Below are 8,243 nucleotides of genomic sequence, written 5' to 3' on the forward strand. Positions count from 1 at the left end.
AATCCACCTCACTCGAACCTACCAGTGCAGGATCCTCTGACGATGGAGCTAGTGCGGCTGTGAAAATCGATAAAAGCACCTCAGTCTCCGAGGTAGACTACGAACGTAAACATCATCGTCTGTCTCCTAATGCCATACCTATAATTTTTGACATATAAATGAATATAATATGAAACAATAATAATAAAAAATAAATTACATTCTAATGAATAGAATTATATCGCATACCATTATTGCAAGAGAAGATTGAATAAAAAATATAGATCTACTCATCAATATTCGTATCTTCCTCAATGTGTAGATCCTCCTCTGAATCACAATAATCGATATATATGACAAAGTGCGTACAATTTCTTTACCTTTCAATAGGATACATCCACTGATAATATACCGATCCGATCAAAAGATCTTTCTTTGAAAGTTGAATAGCCAGATGCACCATAACATCAAAAAATAATGATGAAATTTTTTTTTTAACTTACAAAGAATGAGTACGACATCCTTCTCAAACTTCTCAAATAAGTTAATCTTCAATATTCGATAACACAGTTCTCAGAAGAACATTCCTAACTCAATCAATGCAGTTTGAACATCACTACCCAAATAGCCATACATGACCATAGGAAGCAAGCATTGCATCATCACATGGGAGTCATAACTTTTCATACCAAAGATATTACCATCATTGTTCCCAACACACCATGATACGTTTGAAGTGTGTGCATCAAAAAATTTTATGGTTTTGAACCATCCACAGAAACTCTTCTTTTCCTCATCAAATAGTAAATAATATGCATGTGGCATAAAAAATCTATCATCTCGATGAACTAAATGTAACTCTAGCCAGATTCTCATTTTCTGCAAATCAAGATGAGCTTTTGTACTATCTTTTATTTTTTTTGGGATGTTCAATACAGTACCGATGATATTATCATAAATATTCTTTTCAATGTGCATTACATCCAGATTATAATGAAGTAGTAGCTGCTTTCATTATGGTAGTTCAAAAAAAATACTTCATTTTGTCCAATTCAGCTCAGCTTCAGTATGCTTCCGCTTGCGAGTATCCGATGTTTTTCTAAATTGGATGTTTTTAATTATTTCAAGTTGTTCTAAAACTTCTACTCCACTTAACTCCTAAGGTGGCAGATGCTGGTCAGATTTATCATCAAAGTATTGATTATAATGGATCCTTCAATAATGATTATCAGGTAGAAATCGCTGATGACCCTTAAAGAATATTTTCCATCCATGCTTTAAATGTAAGAAGGATGCATCCTTATTGCATATTGAACATGCCAGATATTTTTTGGTGCTCCACCCAGATAAGCTTTCATATGTAAGAAAATTATTTATGATCCATAAAATTGAAGCATGCAACTTAAATTCCTTCAACTCACAGAATCATATGTCTATACTCTGTTTTCTTATAGCTCCTTTAGATTATTGATTAACGGTTGTAGATATACATTAATTTTATTATCTGATACTTTTGGATCCAGAATCAACAGTGACATAAAAATAAATATTTCTTTCATGCACTTTCAATGTGACACATCATATACAACTAGCATCACAGGCCACATGCTATAGGAAGTACTCAAATTGTCAAAGGGATTAAATCTATTTATCGCTAGACCAAATTGGATATTGCGTGGGTCACTTGCAAAGTGCGGATGCTTTACATCGAAGTCTTTCGACATTATGGAGTCAGTCAGATGGCTAAGTATGTTCTCATCTGGAGCTCACTGCTCATGACACCATCTCATTTCTTCTGCTATCTTTATGGATATATACAACCTTTGAAATTTTGAAATCAATAGAAAATATCTCAAAATCTCTTGAGGTATCTTCCTTGCTTTTCTGTTATCGATTTTGTACCTAGACTCACTGCATTTCGGATATTCAGTTGCCTGTTCGTTATCCTTATAAAATAATATACAGCCATTTTTGCAGGCATGTATAGGAATATAGCCAAGTCTCAATTCTCGCTTGTATATATTTACTTCAGAATATAATTTTGGAAGTCTCTCTCCATCGAGAAGAGCTGCTTTAATCAATATCAAATTTTCATCAAATAATTTCTGACTCCATCGGTTCACAGTTTTAATATGAAGCAATTTTATCAAAAACTCTAATTTGAAGAACTTTGCATAATTTGGATAGAATAACTCTCGTGCATCTCTTACAAGCTTTGTAAACTGTTCAAAAGTTCCTTCTACCTTAAGTCGAATATTATGTTCATGATCAAAATTGCCTTCAAATATACTAGTACTCATGCATATATTTGAACAAACATCCTGATGTAAATCATTCAATAGTTCTCCTATACCACAAGGTTCGACAGGTTCAGCAACATCACTATCATCTTCAATATCGTCATCATCGTGCACAACTTCATTCGGATCACCCTCCCTATGCCATATCCAGTAAGTATACTTCTTATCCATACCATAACGTAGCAGGTGCCTTTTAACAAGTGTTATGTGATGATATACCATATTGACATATCTTTTGCATGGACACTTTATCCGACTAGCACTGTCAGCCTCATGTCGTGCAAAATCAATAAAATTTCGAACATCTTTTCGATATTCAGACAAAAAAATACCTCTAGCATTCATCCAACTTTTGTTGATATCCATCTGACAACAAACACGAAAACTATTAATAACAAAAATTTTCAGTGGTATTCATCCGAACTGGATCTCAATCCGAATTTTGGATTGGATTCTGATCCAGATTCTGGACCACATCCCGATCCGAATTCAGATAAAAATATATGATCCTATCCATTTCAAATCATTACTAATAGGTGTGACCTTATCCATTTTAGAAAAGTAATAATCTTATTATTGTTATTAGTCGATATTTTATTTCATTATTATAAAAATTTTAGTAGCATCTTCCCATGGTTTTCTAAGTATATGATGTGGGACAATCCTAAAGGAGAGAGAAAAAAAAATCAATCCTAATGATTAAGCTCTCTTCTGTTCATCAACAACAAATCACATCCGGCCAGGGGCTCATTATTCTCAGGACAGACAGTATAGTTGCCTATACTCTGCTCAGGAGGCGTGATTGATTGATACGAGACTAAAGCGAGATCAATCTAAATGATACAGATGAATGCCATTCGAGAGATCAGTAAACAACTAGCAATAGAGAATTTTATAAACAAATAGCAGAAATTAAACATGCTCACGAGTAAATGCAAAAAGAAATATGAATGGAACGAGAAAAAATAAAATATTAAATCCGTGAGAAAAATTCAAGAAGATGATAAGAATCCGGATCGTAGTAGTTAAGAAAGTACTCTGATTATGGCTCTTAATCTTTTAACCAAACAGATCCATCGATAAAGAACTAGGTCTTTACCAATATCGGATTAAAAAAAAATCAAAGATCAACTGTTAAGAAACGAAGGTCTTTGACAGCATATGATCTGTAGAATAAGAAATCACTCCCTCTCAGCACGATAGATGAAAATTCTGGAGGAGACAGATCTTCTCTTGGCAGAATAAGCTTGCGTGGGTAGATGGTGGAGTCGAATCAGAGTCGCAGGAACACTGGATCTTAAGTAGAAGGAGTAGGATAGAAAGTGGACCTCACACCCTCCTCTTGTGGGGTGATTTTAGATCTCACACCCTCTTCCTCTCGGAGCGATTAACATAAGTATTTATGGAGTTTGTAAAATTATTCATTATCCTCTTCATAAAAGATACAAGGATTTATATAGGACTCTAAGGATCCTGTTTCTTTAGGAATCTCTTACCTTTTACAAGGAAGAAATCAGCCCTCCACAAAAAAGTAAAGCATTATATGTGATAAAATAATCTACCATTGAAAAAAAATCAGCCCTCAACAAAATAAGTAAGTAGCCAAGAACTCTTAAAGAATTCTAGGAAAGAAATGGAACTCCATGTGGATGCTTGATGCTTGACACAACTTGGCATGAGCACAGCACACACTGTCATGCATATTTCTTCTCTTGGCATGTGGAGAGTGGTGGCTCTAAAGGTGACGTAGACAAATCCAAGTATGACCCTATGGACCCAAAGCTAAATGCATTAAAAATTTATTGACTGAAAATAAATAACTGAAGTAGAATCAATCTAATGAGGCTTGTTCGATCCAAATCGAATTTAAATCATGTTGCTGATTTTTGATGGCTCTGGTGTCCGTACCAATTCTCTCGAGGTGAAAAAAATTCGATCCTGTCGAGTGTGGGTCGATTTCGCTCTGGTGATGCTTAAGTAGATCAGGATCAATGCATTGCAGCCCTTCTCGAGTGATCCAGGTATCTTTAGACTCCGATCGACCTGGTCATCTGATCAGATACCACTGATAGCCTCAACTCCGGGTGGAGAGGATCTGCTCATCCAAAATTCTCTCAATCTGACCAGGTTTTGCTGATATTTTGGCTGGTGGACACTCAGGGACAGGCTCGTTCTCAAAGGTTGGTTCAGGCTCAAATGGCTCACTAGGTATCTGAGTTGGTTCTTTATAGGCGACAAGATCTATAATGTTAAAAGTAGAGCTAATACTAAAATCAGAAGATAGGTCTACAACATACGCATTTGATCCGATTTTCTTTATGATCTTAAACGGACCTGCTCCTCGGGCATGTAACTTCTTCATGATTCCAGATGAAAATCGTTCATGCCTCAATCGAACCATCACATAGTCTCCTTCTGCAAACTCTTGGACATGTCGATGAGAATTTGCATTCTGTTTATAAACTTTATTGCTCATACTAATTTTTTTACTGATCTCTTTATGCAGACTCTTGACATGTTGTGCAAATGACTCTGCAGATTCAAAAATTTTAGCATGCATGGGTAGTGGGATGAGGTCTATTGGTTTTCTAGGTTGATATCCATGAACTACTTCAAAAGAACTCATACCAATGGATCTATTAACAGAGCTATTATATGCAAATTCGGCTCGAGGCAGCAAAAGATCCCAGTTACCCATATGTTACCCAATCAAGCAACGTAAAAGATTTCTAAGATTCTTATTAACCACTTCGGTCTGACTGTCTATTTGCGGATGATAGGCAGAAGAAAACTTTAGTTTTGTGCCTAAAAGGTGCCATAGAATTTTTTAAAAATAGCTTATAAATCTAACATCTCTATCAGAAACAATGATTTTAGGCAATCCATGTAGTCTAACAATCTCATCAAAGTATATCCTCGCAACTTTCGACGCATCAAACATTTGGCAACATGGCAAAAATGGGCCATTTTTGAAAATCTATCTACAATCACTAGAATAGAATCATGCTTCCTAGCTGTCCTAGGTAATCCTAAAACAAAATCCATACTAACATCCTGCCAAAGACAGTTTGGTATAGGTAAGGGTGTATATAGGTCGGTGTTTTATTTTCTCTGCTTGACCACAGCACATATTCTATATTGCGCAACAATTCGGGCGACATCTCTTTTCGAGCTTGGCCAAAAGAACTGGGCTTCTACCAACTCTATAGTTTTATTCCTACCAAAGTGTTCAGCTAATCCTCCAGCATGTAATTCCCAAACTAAAAAATCTTTAAAGATGTACGGGGGATACACAGTCTAGTTTCTCTAAATAGGTAACCATCCTGAAGGGTATATTCACTACATTCTCTAGATGGCCCCTTCCGTAAAGCGGTAAGTATGTCACCAAAATCTGGACACTCCTCATAATTTTCTTTAACCTTATCAAAACCAACAACTTCTATACTAACGGTGAATAGCAAAGTATGACGACGACTAAAGACATCAGCAGTACGATTCTCTACACCTGCACGGTGTTTCAAAACAAAAGTATAGGCTTGCAAAAACTCGACTCACCTACCGTGTCTATGATTCAATTTCTTTTGAGAATTCAGAAATCTAAGGGCCTCATGATCAGAGTACAACACAAATTCTTGCGGTAATAGATAATGCCTCCAATATCTTAAAGCTTAGATTACCGCATAAAATTCCTTATCATAGGTAGAATACTTGAGTTTAGAATCGTTAAGTTTCTCGCTAAAGTATGCTACCGGATGATCTTCTTGACTAAGGATACCACCAATCCCAACTCCTGACGCATTGCATGCTACTTCAAAAATCTTAAAAAAATCAGGAAGATGTAAGATTGAGGCATGGATCATCTTGTCCTTAATATCTCGAAAGGCTCTATTGGCTGCCCTAGTCCATTCAAATTTTTTCTTTCTAATGCAGTCAGTGATGGGAGCGACTATGGTGCTAAACCCTTTTATGAACTTACGATAAAAAGTTGCTAATCTATGAAAACTCCACACGTCATGCACACTCTTGGGCACCGGCCACTCAACTATTGCTCCAATCTTTTCAGGATCAGTAGATACACCATTGGGGGTAACAACAAAATCAAAAAAGATGATATGGTCTGTCATAAAAGCGCACTTTTTAGGATTAGCATACAAGCTTTCTGTTTTAAGAACTTGATACACTCTTTGGAGATGATCTAGATGATCTTCACTAGTTCTACTATAGATCAAAATATCATCAAAATATATAACTACAAATACTCTTATAAATAATCGTAGTACTTGGGTCATCAACCTCATGAAGGTACTAGGGGCATTAGATAATCCAAATGGCATTACCATCCACTCATATAAACTATTTTTTATCTTGAAAGCAGTTTTTCACTCATCTCCCGATCTGATCCTTACTTGATGGTAACCACTTTTAAGATCAATCTTAGAAAAGATAGTGGATCCGGCCATCATATCTAACATGTCATCTAACCTAGGGATGGGGAAGCAGTACTTAATGGTGATCTTGTTAATGACATGGCTATCTATACACATCCTCCATGTACCATCCTTCTTTGGAGTCAGTAGTACAGGAACTGCGCAAGGACTCAAACTCTCCCTCACAAATCTTTTTTTTATCAGCTCTCCAACTTGTCTTTGTAGCTCGACATGCTCATTAGGGTTCAACCTATAGTGGGACAAGTTGGGTAGAGTAGATCCAGGAACTAAATCAATGACATGTTGAATGTTTCTCATAGACGATACATAATCTGGAAGATCCTCAAAAAAGATATTATGAAACTCACTAAGAAGGCTAGCTACTTTCTTAGGATAATCCATCTTAGAATCCTCACGAACTTCTCTAGCAGCAAGCATCCAAACTGGTGATCCTTCACTCATGGTTGTCTTTAATTCTTTAGCACCTATCAGATAGAGACTTTTCTTCTTGAGATTTTTTTTTGGTCCATCGCCTATCTTTCTATTAGTAGCCTTAGGTAGGGAAGGATTAATCATGATCTTCTTACCCTGATGAGTAAAGCTACAGGAGTTGGTTCGACCATAAATTGTAACATCATTATCGAATAGCCAAGGCAAACCTAATATGATACTTCTGACTTCCATGGGTAAGACATCGCACCACACATGATCCTGGTAAGAATAAAGCTGGATGGGCACACGACATCTAAATTTGATGGGAATAGAAGAGGAATCAATCCAAGACACATGGTATGGACTGGGAGGATCCACAGGAGTTAATCCTAATCGCTTTACTGTGTCGGTGGAGATGGCATTGATACAGCTACCGCTATCAATGATCACCTTACAAATTTTATCATCAAATTTTATGAAGGTATGAAAAATAGAGGTCCTACATCAGTCTTCACTTTCCTTAGTTTGTGCCAGAACATACCTAACGACTCTAAGCCTAAAGTCTGACTCGGGTGCGGCATAACCTAGGATGTCCTCAGTACTCTCAAATTGCTCGGCTAAATCTGGATCAGCTTCATAAACTTTCTCTTCAATATTTTCTAGAGTTTCTCCTTCTAATTCTTCTATGAATAATGATCGGTTGGGGCATTATGCAGCAAAATGACCGTAACCATGGCACTTGAAGCAATAGGATCGAGAACTATTTTCTTTTGATAACTCTCCTATAGCTTCTTTTCCTTTATCTTCTTTTCTCCCAATAGGATTTGTAAGTGGAGGTCCGTTACTAGGAGTTTGATTAATATTAGGTCTCGATCTAGAAGGGGTTACTCGGCTGGGTTCAGGACGACGGAGAGTCGAATATCTAGAAAATCTCTCAAAGTCTAAGGCAAGTTGATAAGCTTGTTCCAACATGGTTACCTCTCGTAGAAAGAGCTCACACTGAATATCCTCTCGTAATTCAGCTCTAAATCTAGATAAGGTAACAACCCTGTCTTCAGCTACTCCACATCTCATGAGGTATTCATCAAACCTCGTGATATACTCG

This window comes from Elaeis guineensis, chromosome 1 (genome assembly GCF_000442705.2).
Source record: "Elaeis guineensis isolate ETL-2024a chromosome 1, EG11, whole genome shotgun sequence".
Taxonomy (NCBI): Eukaryota; Viridiplantae; Streptophyta; class Magnoliopsida; order Arecales; family Arecaceae; genus Elaeis; species Elaeis guineensis.